The following is a 15,039-nucleotide window of genomic DNA, read 5'->3' as shown; positions in this document are numbered from 1 at the left end:
GGTTATGAATGCAATTTATGATAATTGTAGAAAAAGTGTGTAAAGAGAAGTATAAAAAGAAAAAAAGTGTTCAACCATGATCCCATGGTTCAGAGGCAACAGTTTTAAAGAGTTATTATATGCCCTATGTTTCCGGCTTTCTGCTATTTTACATGTATTAATTCATTTAATTTTTACAATAGCAATAATTTCTGTGATGAGGAAAATAAGGCTCAGAGAGATTAACATCTTGCCTGAGATCACACAGCAAGTAAGCATTTGAAGCACTGTAGCCTCACTCCTTAAGCCATCCTTCACCATTAGAATCTACTCTCAGTCATCATATTCACTGTTGCTCAAACTTCAGTGTGCATCAGAATCCCTTAGAGGGCTAGTTAAAACAGCTTGCTGACCCCCACCCCCAGATGTTATGACTCAGGTGGTTTGGAGTGGGGCCTGAGATTCTGCATTTCTAACAGACTCTCTGGTAATGCTGATGCTGCTGGTCTATGAGCCACACAGAGTAGTTCTGTTCACAGCAGCATTTAGGTATGTACTCTTAATTCTGCTTCACAGCTGGCAGGACAGAAGCTCAGAGAGGTTTAGTAAATAGCCTATGGACACACAGATGGTCAACTCTGTTATTTCCTCTGTCCGGTTTAATCTCATGGAAAACAATGAATGAGCAATTTTCACTTCATTTGATGGCCCATGCTTTTCTTCTGTTGAGGCCATAGCACTCAAGGAGATGATTCAGAACTTAGATGCAGACTCTGTGACAGCCAGACATTACTATGAGATGCAGACATTACAGTCATTTCTTCTTTACGCATTCATTTCTTTGGTGAGGAGCTCCAGCTGGGAAGCGCTGGAGTGGGTAATGCTATCAGCTCTGCCCCCAGCAGCCTTTACATACTGATATTTAACTGACTCTCCTGATCAAAAAAGATCTGAAAGGGAAAAAAAAATGCACAAGGTTGTTGCCTTGTGAAGCTATAGAAAGGAACCTGCCCCAAAGGCTTCTGTGCTATTTTTAAATAGCAAAGAACCCGGTAATATTTTTCTTACAAGGGGGAAAAAAACCCTCCTTGTGATCACCAAGCCTTCATGATGTTCCAGGTAGATAGAGTATAGCTTTTGTAGCCATGCAAGATGAGCTCATAGCTTTCTGGGTAGCCATCCTCACTACTCAAACTGTCATCCAAGGACCACCAGAATCACTATGTGACTTGATAATAATACAAAATCATAAGCCTCACTCCAAACCTACTGGATTAGAGAATCTCTGAGATTGGAGCTCAAGAATCTGTGTTTTAAGAAGCTCTCCTGGTGACTTTTATGCAGCTAAACTTTTACAAGCTCTGGTCTGTGGAAAACTCTGCAGAACTAATTATTTTGCTTCCTAAGGAAGCAAACCTTCTGGAAGTTTTGACAGCTGACCTTCTGGAAACTTAGTTCTGTACGTCACAAACTAGTGACCATCAGGATCACATGGAAAGATTGTTAAAACAAATTTTGGGGAAGTACCCTCAGACTCTAATTCAGCAGATCTAGAACGGGGTTCATGAATTTGTATTTCTAGCAAGTTCCCTGGGGACGCTGATGGATGCTGCTAGTCCTGGACCATATGCCAACTAGCACTCCTCAACCAACATTCTTCTTAAAGAAAAAAAAACAAAACCTGACTTTAACTTTCAAGACCTTTTTAAGATCTCTGATTCTATACTTATATTTAAAAATGCTATTTTCTCAATTAGGGAACTCATTTTTTTTTTTCAGAAAACTGTTTATTTCTAAAATTTATTTTTCAACCAAAGTCCACAAACTGTTTTGAAATAGTACTGGTTCTGATGTCCAGGCCATTTCTAAAGGACCTGGTCAAGTCTAAATAAGGGGAAGAGGGTAAGGTATATCTTCATGGCTTCATGTATGGGAAGCTTTAATAAACTTCCATCTGCTTAGACCCAGAGCCATTGATAAATATTGCATGAAGCTACATTTTCTGGGTGCATTAATCAGGCCCTACAAAAATAACATCCAAATGGCCAAGAGTGGTCTGTAAATTCTCTGGAAAAGAAACCTTAATGTGTTTCTCTAACACTTGGATGTCCTCTAAGCCCTCAGTACTTCACCACCCAAGATACTGAGGCCAGTGAATGAATGTGTGTGGGTGGGTGTGTATAATTTCTTAAGTTGCTTATTGGATGGACTCTCTCATAAATATTAGCATGTTCAAAATAGTTGACAACATATTGCCTTAAATGGTCAAAGAGAGACTGGTACCAGAAAGCTGCAAGAAATAATTAAGCAACAAAAATGTGAGTCCATACTCAAGCTTGAGACACAGCATTATGTGAAACAAACAAACAAAAAAATGTTATAAAGAAGTGTGAGCTATGGTTTTTGTCCTCAAAAATACTTACTCAATGATTTCTGTGTGCTAGCCACTGGCACTAAAAGGATATCCTTTGAGAACCTGTCCTAGGGTAATGGGAGATGTGGATAACATGAAGAGACTACTGTAGCACAAGGTAAACAATACCAGGACAGGACACCTGACACACAGGAATCCAGAGGAACCTTGGCCCAGGCCACCAGCCTCCTCCGGGAGATGGCATTTGTGCTGAATTTTGAAAGCTGGAGGGAAGCTGACCAGTTAAAGAAGGCAGGGGAAGGTTGAGGGGTCATGTTATGGCAAACAAAATGACAGGGATTTAGAGGATTTCAGTCAAAGTTAAATAGTTAAGCATTTTCATCAGGTTTGCTCCTGAGGGACCAAATGATTAATAAGCATGAGATCTGATTCCTTAGAAAATGTGAACAAACCTGCTGCTACCTCCAAAAAGCAACACATAAATCTGTTTGAAGGGAGCCGTGTTTGCACTTGTGATTAAAGCAGAGTAACCTTTTCTGGTGGCTTTTGTCTTAATAACATTTTGTTATTCATGAAATCTTCTATTTTCTTCACATCCCCCTGAGAGTCTAGTTACATCAACTGCAGGGCCAGAAAAGCCTGTCTGTCTATGATACCTGCCTCCTAGAAAGCAAATTTATGGAAATTTTAGATATTTGTGTAGCTACAGAAAAAGAAGTCTCAAATCTGGTAGAATGGAAAGAACAGGAACTCAGAGAGATTCAAGGCATGAATTCTGTGTACACTGTATTTGCCAGGTCACTCCAACAGTATATACCAAATAAGAATCAGTGAGATCACAAACTTGCTTTTTAACATGGCAGCCATGATCTTCTAGAACGATCTGGAAGATCTAACTATCCATCTAACCATACCATCGTTAGATGGATAAGACAATGTGTACTCTGATTGCTGTCTGGAAGGGCCTGTGGACATAAGAATACATCAACTTGGGATCCCTGGGTGGTGCAGCGGTTTGGCGCCTGCCTTTGGCCCAGGGCGCGATCCTGGAGACCCGGGATCGAATCCCACGTCGGGCTCCCGGTGCATGGAGCTTGCTTCTCCCTCTGCCTGTGTCTCTGCCTCTTGATCTCTCTCTCTCTCTGATTATCATAAGTAAAAAAAAATTTTAAAAAAAGAATACATCAACTCATTTTGAGATGTACACATGCAAACTCAAAATACAATTGGCAAAATACAATTTCGAGTTAAAATATGACTCTCCTACCAACATACAGTGAATATAGATCAAAGGTTCATTCACATCATTAGTGCACCAGGAAGCTGTAAAGTTCACAGAGCATTTGAGAAACAAAGATTCATATAGACAGTCAGGAAGGGTGTGTTAAAATGAATTTCTCAGCTAAGTATGACACTGATTAATGTTCCATAGGGCAATACAACTGTAACACTTGGGATTATGTTTTCTCCCAAAGGGAAATCATTTGCATCTCTACTGGATGAAAGTCGTTTGCCCAGTCTTCTATAAGTAACATCTAACTTGGTTGTCTGGTCTCCAATTGAGAGTAAATAGTAAAAACTTTTGGAGTGATTTATTATCTTGATCATAGTGATGGTTTCATGATAATGTACATATAACAAAATGTATCATACTGCAGGCTTTCCATATGTGCCTTTATTGTGCATCAATTATATCCCAATAAAGCAGTTATTGAGAGAGAAGAAAAATAGTAAGCAAAACAAAGGCACATTCCCTTAGAAAATTAAGTGATCCTTGGGTGAGTCTATTAAACAGTGTTTCAATATGATATGAAAGGATGCTATTGTCCTTTTGCTTTATTTCCAAGTTTTGGATAATTTTTTCTTGACACTAATTAAAGCAATTGATTCTATAACAAAAGAAATTTAGGTTTTGTTACTTGCTAATTATATAACCTCAGGCAAAATATTTAAACCTGCATAAGGCTCTGATTTTTCCATCTGAAAAAATGGAGACAATAAAACATGCCTATGCATAGGCATATAACTTAGAATTAAACAAAGTGACACATGTGGAGTACTTAGCAAAGCACCTGGTATATATTATATTAAGGACTTAGTAAATGTTAACTATTCCTAGCTATTGTTTCCAAGGAAGAAAGTAACTGAATGGAGAGTCTGAATGAGACAATGTGGAGGATAGAATGACCATAGACCAAGAATGAGGCTCTACGGATACTAAGAACTGCATGACCTTGGCCAAGTCCCTTCCCTTTCCCTTATCTCTCATCTCTCACCAATTACACTGTAAGAAGAGTAAACGAGGGTCAAAGTGGGGTATAACTTTTGAAGTGGAATTCATTCACAGGCCTTGAACTGAATCCTGATGGAATTGTGGCGTTTTCACATCCAGAATCTAGTCATAAACACTTAGGGCTGTATGTTCACCATACTGTAACTCAGTGGTCGATGGCAAAGACTCTGGATTCAGGCTCTCTGGCTTCAAATCCCAACTCTGCCATTCACTAGCTATGGTACTCTAGGCCTTAACCCCTCTGTGCTTTTATTTCCTATCTGTAAAATAGAGACACTAAAGGCACCCATTTCGCAGAGTTGCTGGGACTTTTACACTGAGTTATCACATCCAAGGATCTAAACAGGGCTTGGCAGACACTAAGCACTCAGTGATCATTCCCTATTATTAGGGCCTTTGGATGAGTGGCTGAGTAGCCACGGGTCCTGGATAGTAAACAAGACTGAGGAGGGTTGTTGAACTTCTCAGAGTGGTAAGGATTAAAAATGTAATTTTTATATGCAGGGCAATTCTCTTTTGGGCTGTTATCAGTAACAACTCCATAGGTGTATACACAGTTTAATGACACAAAAACATTCTGTGATCTACATATCACCCACACCCTGGGAATGGAAAAAAGGTGTTGACACCCACAAAGGAGCTGGCCAGGCGGGTTTCAGGGTGACCTGGCCAGGCATTCCACCCTGCTGACTGGCAAGGTTCCCTAAGCAGGATATGCCCTCATGTTCCCACAGAGCCCACAGATGGCTTACCACCTGCTTTTGGCAAGATAGCTTCTCTCTAATTCTGGGGTACTGTTCAGCCTGGAGCTGTAAAATCTATCCCCAGAGGGTTCCTATAGTGGACACAGTAGCTCCCCATAAGACTCTCTTGGATCTTTCTTACCTCCTCACTGCATAGCTTCTGCAGGTTTTGCTGCTAAAGGCAACCTATGACTTTCCCCATGCAAAGAATTGTCTGTATATAACCCCATAAAGGATTGCCTCATCCTTAGAGTTCCAGAAATGTCTGGGAGTTTTTGTCTCCCTTGCCCCATTCAGTGATTTTCACCAATAACTGATTGGTGTAGGGCTCCAAGCACCCAGCACCTTGGCCTTGATGTGTGTTTTATACATCAGAGCTCCTCACAGAATGATCTCGTCTTGCTTGGCTTCTATCCCTTTCTCCATTTACTTCCTCCACTTCCTCCTCGGTCTCCCAGGGTAGCAGAGGGATGCTTCCCTAGGAAACTTCTTGGACACAGATTCTTGGCACACGGTTGGCTCCTGGAAGAAGCCAGCCCAGGACCATGTCTTCCCCTTACTCTCACTGCCAGTAGAGAAGTGTATTTGCAAGAACTTTCTTGGAAGTTTCTACCAAGCTAGGGCTTGCTTTGAGCAGTTGGCCCCATCCTTTGCTGCTTGCTCTGTAAGTACTTTGAGGGCAAAGGGGAAGCAGGACAGGAAGGCTTGGGGTTTGTAATGGTTGGAGAAAGCAGCCATTTGGAATCCTCCAAAGAAAAACTCATGTTCCCAAGGCAAGGTGTAGGCTAGTCAGGCCTGCCTTACTGGAACTTCTCCTGAAAAAGATGAGCCAGCACTGTGCCTCAGGAAAGTTCCCTCCGCTTCCTCCTTCAGCTCAGCTGCAACAGGGTGTCTGAGGCTTTTGTTTTTGTTTTGTTTCTTCATTTGAAGTAAAAAGGTTGCTGAGGCACACCAGAACCTTGCAGCACAGCCATCTGCTAGCCGAAGTTACTTGAAGTGACATCAAGGGATCTCTTCCCTAGAAGGTATTACAACAGCCCATAGCCAGGCCTTCAGTAAGAGAAATACCTAAAGGTTTGCCTACTCGAGTTTGTCAGATTATGAAGCCCAAGTGGGCCCTTGTATGAGGGTAATGACCATAACCACCATCCTGCCAGATTTCTGAAAGCCAAGATGGTTTGACATGGACTCTGGGGCTGGAAAGCACTTCAAAGTTTGATCACTTATAGGGCCAGCAAGTGATGCCCACTTCCCTTGCCACAGGTGACACACTTAATTCTGATCCACCGGCTGGCAGTGTATCCTTCCAATGAGCAAACAACTTCTTGATCAAGACAGAGACTGGTGGGGGGTGGGGGGTGAGGGTGAATGGGTCAGTGTAAGTTCTTTCCAGGTTCTAGAACAACAGCATATACACCCTTTCCTTGGCCATCAGAGAGTTGTGAGTGGAAATTTACTGAAGTCAGCTTTTCCTCTTTGTGACATGCAATGACTAGTGGTCTGTATGATGCCTGGCAGTAGAAAAGGTACCATAAAGCTTTCTTGAAGATAACAAAGCTAAAAAAGTGCAATAGCTAATGAAGTACACTCATTAAAAAACTTAGTAAACAAGTTTACCTTTCCTATGGATCTAACAAAGGAATCTTGTGGGTGAGGGAGGAGATTTGTGTCCTAAATTCATTGAAAATGTTTCTGCTTTCTTGAGCATAATCCTGGCTTCCTTTTCCTTTGTGTAATCTGACTTTGAGGACTTTGGGCTTCATTTAATGATTTTCAATGGAGTTCCTAAGCATAGGACAATGAGACTATGGTGATTATAGAAATAATATTTAAAAATAAATAAATACAAATAAAAATGCCTAAAAATGGATCCCATTAAATTCAGAATTGGTAATACGTCAATCTGGAACATTACATAGAAAAACCTTTCTTCAGAGATAATGCAAAGGTATAACCAATATTACAGAGGGAGAATATTTAAAGTAGAACAGATGGATTTAGGCAGGTCTGTTATTGGCAAAGCGACAAGCTGCTTGCAGACAGATTAAAGCCATCTCAAAGAGGATGAGCTTTCAAGTTGTTTTTCAACACCTATGAGTTCTACAAGGGAGTAAGAGTTAAAACCACAACTAGATCATTCTAAGAAATAGTAATGGTTAAAACTGAGACAAGAATATACTCAAAATAGATTGTTACTAGTGTCAATCTTTTTCATGTGCATCTGTGAGTCTATCCACTATTGCAAAGTACAGTTAACTAATCTGCATATTTTTAAAATATTTTATTTATTTATTCATGAGAGAGGCAGAAACATAGGCAGAGGGAGACATCAGGCTCCAGGGAGCCTGATGCAGGACTTGATCCCAGGACCCTGGGATCACAACCTGAGCCAAAGGTAGACACTCAACCACTGAGTCACTCAGGTGCCCCCAATCTACATATTTTTTTAAATTTTAATTCCAGGGATCCCTGGGTGGCTCAGAGGTTTAGTGCCTGCCTTCAGCCCCAGGCATGATCCTAGAGTCCTGAGATGGAGTCCCGCATCAGGCTCCCTACATGGAGCCTGCTTCTCCCTCTGCTTGTGTCTCTGCCTCTCTCTCTCTCTCTCTCTCTCTCTCTCTCTCTCTGCGTCTCTCAAAAATAAATAAATAAAATCTTTTTAAAAAATAAATAAATTTAAACTCCAGTATAGTTAACATACAGTGTTAGTTTCAGGTGCACAATATAGTGATTCAACAATTCTGTATTACTCAGTGCTCATCAAGATAAGTGTACTCTTGATTTCCATCGCTTATTTCCCCCATCCCCCCCCCCTCACTTCCCCTTTGGCAGCCATCAGTTTGTTCTCTAGAGTTAAGAGAACTAGCCTTCATACTTTATGTTACATAAACTAATGGAGAAAGAATGAATTATTTCACAAATGACATTGAGAAAGGAACTATTCAGAGAAAATATCAAATTGGGACTTTAACTCTCTATATACACACTAAAATAAATTTTAGCTGGATTAAATTAAACTTAAATTTAAAATGTCCATTGAGAAATGCTTTAATTATTCTTGAAATATGCAAATATTTTCTAAATAATTGAGGACATTATCAGTTTTAAAGTATACATTAATAAGCCTTTGTAGAAATCATTTTGGTAATATGTCTCAGATGTCCTTAAGCATTTTTTTTTTGACCTGTAAATCCACTCCCAGCAGCCCATTGTAAGGAAATAATCCAAGATGTAGATAAAGTTTTTATATAAATAAGTTTGTGGCAATCTAATTTATAGCAAAAATAGAAAAGAGAGAGACAGAAAAGTATAAATAGCATTAAATGTCCAGGAATAAGAGATAGTCAAATAAATCGTAATACATTTATATGATGAAACACAATGCAGTCTTTTAAAATGGCAATTGAAAAAATAAATAAAAATAATAAAATGGCATTTGAGCAATGTTTAATGATTAATGAAAATTTTAAAATAAATTTATATATACACATGCACACAGATACTGATTCTAAGTAGTACAGTGGTTCTCTGTCTTGGTGTATATTAGAATCACCTGAAGAGCTTTAAATATACTGCTGCCTATGACCCATTCTCAGAGATTGTTATTGAATTGGTCTGGGGTTTTGGCTGGGCATCTTGGGTTTTTTAAGTTCCTCAAGAGATTTTAATGTCCTCCACCCTCCCTTCCCCCCACACCAGATTTGAGAACCATCAGCATATGATGTTTAAGATTCTTCACTAAGTGCACTGGGAGAAATCATAAATAATCACTCAGCCTTTCAAAGCAGAAAGTTCATCTGGTGGCCGCTACCAGTATAATGGTATAACACCCAAGGAAAAACTCATACGTTTTTATTATTAAGAAAAATTATCCTAAACTAGAAAATACGGCAAAGGATGGATGCATGTCTAAGGGACACACTCACAGATTATGTAATTCTCTTCATTTAACTTACCATTAACTTTTGATCAGGCTCCATATTCTGTGAAGTTACATGTTCCTTAACTTGAAGATTTTTGTGTACTAAAAATTTAAATGATTCTGGCTAGTAAAAAAAAAAGTTAGTTTTATTGCCCTAGAAGATGTTAACTAGCTATATATGTAATTACAGCAATCTCATTCTAGCATTATTATATATCAATTATTCTTGAATCAAATTTATCATCATGCTAGTTCCCTCATTAATGAGTTAAGTAAGTCTTTGACACATATTCACTATATTTTTATGAGAATTATGTTTTTAACTTGTTGAAATTGTATCTTGAAACTAGCAATGATCAAACACACATTCAGTGACTAGAAGTGAACATGGGACACTCACTGAGTAGAGATTTATCTAGCATGAAAATCTTTATCATTTGACCACAGAAAGATTCCTTCCCTCTGATAGTTTCAGTTCATGCAAAAAAAAAAAAAAAAAAAAATTTCCTTAGGCCTTTTGCCCACAAGGTCTAGTCCATGGTGCTTCTTAAATCTACTCCATATTAATGATAGTGAGTGCCAAATAGAGTTAACTGAGGAAGCCAAATTTATATACTGGGGTAGTTAGAGTTGTATTAGCTACTTACCTTAAGCAACTGGAGATTTGGATGAATCTAACTTTATAAATCAGTCTTCTATTCCCATTGACTTATACAGTCACTTCAGAGACACTGTATCATCAATTGGATCTCTTCTGACATCAGCTGGGACTCCTGACACTTTGGTTGAACTTTTTTATTTTTTGGTTCCATTCTTTCTGTCAAGTACTTAACAGTCTGTAACATGCTAGAATGCAAGCCAGGAGCTTTGCTATTTTAAAGAAATCCTGCAGTGAATTCATTTTTAGAGCAAATATTTTACATGAGTCTCTTAGCTTAACCACTTGGTAGGTTGGTGCATGATGAATTTTTTTCAGAGTGGGATTGTGTTTGTAGGTCCTGGTTGCTTCAAGGAGAGACATAGCAGAACTATTATCTAAAGCAAAAAATAATAATTACATTATCTCCATTCAAGGCAAATGATAAAGTCTAGGGCAAATGTCTATATTCGTTGATATGATACTGTCAGATTAATTGTAAATAATCATTAGGTTGGCATTTTTTGATCCTCTCACCCCCATGAAGCCACTTTGCAAGTGAGTCAGCTCCTCCCTGGAACTTGTCCACCTAGGGAATGTCTTCCATGTTTACAACCACAGTGGATCCTTTAATCCCGAAAAGGGGATGTTGTTCCTTCCTTCATGGCAAACCTTTCCCAAAAGGGTCAAGAGGTTAGAATTAGGTCCATCTAAGTTCTGAGCTCCATGACTGCCTATGGAAGAAGTGGATACTGAGAGATGAGTTAAAAGATTTTGCTCTGGCTAATCAGCAAATCCCAATTTCCCTGGCTACAAAGAACCCACTCTTATGTGGGGAATCCATGCTTGTATCATCAATATCTTAACTATACCTTAACTAGAAGACACAATCCTAGTTGGACAACCTGTTCCACCAACACAATGCCCCAACTTTCTTTTGGGCACTCCAGTAAGAACCTTGTATAAAAGGCTTATCCAGGGAAGATGCAAAGATATTCTAGTAACAAAATTCAGGTGACCTTGTTGTCAGATCAGGTAAGAGCACTGGTTCTTAAAGTGTGTTCCCTGTACCATACACAGTGGTATCACCTGAGAATTTCTTAGAAGTACAAATTATCAGACATCAGCAGTCTCCGTTTTAACAAGCTCTCCAGATGAGAACCAGTAAGCAGAGTATTGCTTAATCATAACAAAATAAAGGACCAATTTTACACTTTAAGCAATAGCATCGATCCAGATCAAGTAGACACAGACACACACAGACACACACACGCACACACACACACACACCTTATTTATGTATTTATGTTATGGGGGATGTTAGTGTCTGTATGGTATTTCTAGCCAATTCGCATATTTTGAGAACTCATTTCACCAATGATAAGTCATTCCTAATGCCCATTTTGTTACTTACCAAACCTCCCAGTAGACCACAGTAAAAAGGATTGAAGCTCTTGTAGTAGCTGTCTTCAGGAATGTGGGTTTCTGATTAAGAATCTTTGAAATGCTCACTCCCCACCCAGAACTTATATTCCCAATTCTGGTGCATATAGTGTTTACCAACCACCTCTGGTGTAAAGTTTACAACCTGCACATATCCATGCCAAAGAATTTTAAGTTAATAACAAATAACTTAATGGCTTGTATAGAACAAGACCCTTCCTTGTGGTAACTGTTGAATCTTGAGTCATGCTCTGCCTTCTTTCTCCTACTAAATACCCTCATGCCTTCGTTCATCTTTAGTACGGTGTGATTTCCAAGATCTTTACCTCCCTGTTGTCCTCTTAGCTTCAAGTTTAACCACAAATTAAAGAGTATGGACATTTGATGGTAATCACTCATTTGTTCTGTGGGCTCCCAGATTCTAAGAAAAATAGTTGTGTGTCTATTTCAGTGTATATTAGGAAAACATAACTAACACAAAACTTCTGGTTGGATAGATGTTATTACTTAGAATGAGGTTAAGTTTGAACATGAGTCCATTAAAACCAAATGTTAAAAGGATTAAGTTATGTTTTAATTGTGTGCATTTATGTTTAATTGTGAAGAAAACACAGGAAGTCTAGGGTTTTGGACAAATTATTCACATGGATAACAGGTCTAGGATGTGGAGGACTCTTCATCATGAATACCTTTCCTAGGAAAATAGATCATGATAATCAACATCATTCACCTTTATGTCTGCAGAAAGAAAATGCCAAAATCCAATTAGTTTAGCAACACAAATAATACTGTTTCTTTGATAAGCCCCATGTAGCTCATATGCCTCCTTTTAATTCAGGAGAGAAAACATTCTATACCAAAATCAGTACCTTCCAGAAGACATCTAAGCTAGAGGAAACTACAGTTTGGGTTTTGTTAGTAGAGAGATGCTATGATGGCAGATAAAAAGAGCAATTGCCTCAACTTAACAGTAGGAAAAGAGCACAGGCCACGTTGGCCTAAGTCATGGTATATTTAGACATTCTGAAAACCTTCAATAAGCCCAGACAAGATGAGTCCCTTCCTTCCAAGTTTTCTAATGTGTGTGATGTTGGTAGTACCTTAAGATGAACCCTAGATTGGGAGTTAAAGATTTGAGTTCCAGATGATGATGTGGCTGCCAACAAACTACTCCACCTCTCTGAGCTTTCCTTCCTCCCATGAGGATGATGCTCCAATAACCCTCAAATTCTAGCCACTCTATGATGATTTGGTTGTGGAGTCTTCAAACCCAAGTAACTTCAGCTGGGACTTAGCATGTTCTTTGGCATGGCTAGGAATGCAAGCAGTTTCTGTTCTCCCCCTGCCCATGCCCCTTTCCAGATGCAGTGATTTATTCATTCTTTTCAGTCCCTCGTTTACAGTGCTCCATACTTCATATAATATAACTCCCAAGCCAATGGAAGTTGTTTCAGGCTGGGTTCCTCAGAAGCAGACTCTTAGACAAGGATGTGTATGCAATGATTTATTAAGGAAGTGCTGCCAGGAGAAACAAGAAAGGAGAGGAGGAAGCAGGACAGCTAGACAGAGAGGAAGCCAGGCAGTGGGGCAATTGCAAGAGAGGTCTTAGATGTGGCAGGACCCCCAGAGAACCTTTGGATGGTCCAATACACCTCATGATATGCCTTGCCTAAAGATAAAAACAGCTGGACTTCTGTTCTGCTGTGCCAGTGGGTTAACAGCTATGGGTCTGCCCTGGTGAGACCTGGGCACTTACAGCCTTCAATGGATCAGGTGAAGCAGCCTTATGGGGTCTTACAAAAATGGTTCCAGGGAAGTGTCAGGAGTGAAATATGACAAAACTAGGGGACACCTACATGGAACAAGTGAGAGAGATCCCAGGGGGCTGAAGAGAGCACCAATATCCATTACCGAAGGCAAGACTATCAGTGAACAGGAATATATAGCAGCTAACAACTGTTGATTTGGTCCTGTGGGCACAGAAATAGTTTGTTTTGATTAGAATGATGGTCTTTTTGCGTGGTCTTGGATTTTATCAGTTCATGTACTCCTGAGTGAAACCATTTTATTTAGGTTATAAAGAGACTTGTTTCTCATGTGCCCAAGTGTAGTCCTGCATAGATATCACTGTTTCCAGGAACCAGCCAGGTTCCTTAGAATACAAACATTTTCATCAGTTCCCTCCTAGACAAAATGAAAGAAGAGACCTGGAAGCAAAAGGTTTCTCCCTAGAGCTCCTAGAGCCAACCCAATAGAGGTGGCCGTTCCACTCCAGCTGCATGCTGAATGTGGCTGCACTAGCGTAGCACTCTGTAAACATTGGTTAAATGGCTGAACCAATTACTGTGGTTTGCTTTGACTAGGATCAGGGTAAATGAGATGAAGTCCCATTCTGCCCTTCCCTCTCTTCCCATCAGTGAGTCCTCTGTGCTTGGCTCCCAAGTAAACAATCAGGAACTGTGGCATAATACAAACCTCAGTGCTGAATACCCATTTGGCTGTATTTGCAAAACAAAGGAAACATTGGCACTTTTGAAAAAGAGAGATTTAGGCATAATCAGTGTTGGTTGTGGCTAGCAGCCTTGTTGCAATTAAGAGATGCCAAAGCTGGCTGCATGGGAGCTGGCTGCTTTAGGGTCCCAGACCAGGACCCTAAAAAACAAAAAGCCAAGCTGAAGCTGCCTATCAGCCACGGTGTCATGCCCAGAGTAGCCCAGGGAAGGGGCTCATCAGGGAAGTCAGACTTTTTTCAAAAGAAACCCGATCAGGACTGTATTTGTTTATATATCTAGATGTAGAGACACAGAATCCCATGTAGAAATTGGGTGGGACACAATGATTTGAAAAATAAGGAAGCCAAGCTTGAAAGGCATGGGGCTATAATGGTGGCCAGTGGCTTCCCTCAGAGATACTGGGGAAATGGTGACATATCTCTGAGCTGGTTGAAATATCTGTTCACTTGAGATGGTTCTTAAGGCAAATTTTCCTGTAAGGAATGCATTCATGGTGTTTAATCTAGCCCATTCTATGCCATCAGATATTGAGAAGAACATGGTGGGGAGAAAGGGAGGCTGCCTTTTTAAATATTTTTATATATATATTTTATAATATATTTTATATATTTTTTATATTTGCATTTCTAGATGGTTTTATCATCTAGATAAATTATTATCTAGGATTATCTAGGATTATCAGAGTTTCCCATTGGATACTTGCAAAGCCCTTCAGCACTACACCAAGCTATACATAAATGAATCCTCCCATTCTAGGGGCATAAGGAGGACCTATAGTTGTTGCAGGAAATGCAAATTCTAGCACCACCTTCATCCTTCCATAGGTGGTATGATTTATAGTCTGCATTTTTACAAGAAAATAAAAAAGTTTAGATGCAAGGAGACTTTAGACCATGCTATGAAGTGCTATCATGAGCACTGCAACTTATCAGTGAGCCAGATATTGGGCATAAAATGGAAGTAAGGCAGTAAATCTATTCATGAGCCACTGTTCTTCATATTTGAAAGATAAATCTTTTTTAATTCAACTAAATAATTTGTTAATACCAGAAGTGCCTACTATGAAGAAAGAGGGAAGTTGAATTTCATGCTCAAAAATATCCAACATATAAGAACAAGGAACTAAGTCCAGTCC

At 39.5% G+C, this 15,039-nt stretch overlaps 1 protein-coding gene and 1 long non-coding RNA gene across 4 annotated transcripts in view; one reads left to right on the top strand and one right to left on the bottom strand.

The window, feature by feature from the left end:
• The window catches only part of SNAP25 (synaptosome associated protein 25), a 78,805-nt gene that overhangs the window by 27,793 nt on the left and 35,973 nt on the right, over window positions 1-15,039 (top strand). The gene's annotated exons all lie outside the window — the stretch shown is intronic.
• LOC112673598 (uncharacterized) overlaps window positions 9,346-15,039 on the bottom strand; it is a 29,188-nt gene continuing 23,494 nt past the window's right edge. The window contains exons 3-4 of the long non-coding RNA XR_003144922.2: window positions 9,959-10,346; window positions 9,346-9,435 (exon numbers count right to left, since the gene is read on the bottom strand). This is a non-coding gene — a long non-coding RNA (uncharacterized LOC112673598). The remainder of the gene's footprint in view (window positions 9,436-9,958; window positions 10,347-15,039) is intronic.

Source organism: Canis lupus, chromosome 24, assembly GCF_003254725.2.
Source record: "Canis lupus dingo isolate Sandy chromosome 24, ASM325472v2, whole genome shotgun sequence".
Taxonomy (NCBI): Eukaryota; Metazoa; Chordata; class Mammalia; order Carnivora; family Canidae; genus Canis; species Canis lupus.
The sequence above is the reverse complement of the archived record's forward strand: the minus strand, read 5'-3'. Positions and strand labels throughout refer to the sequence as shown.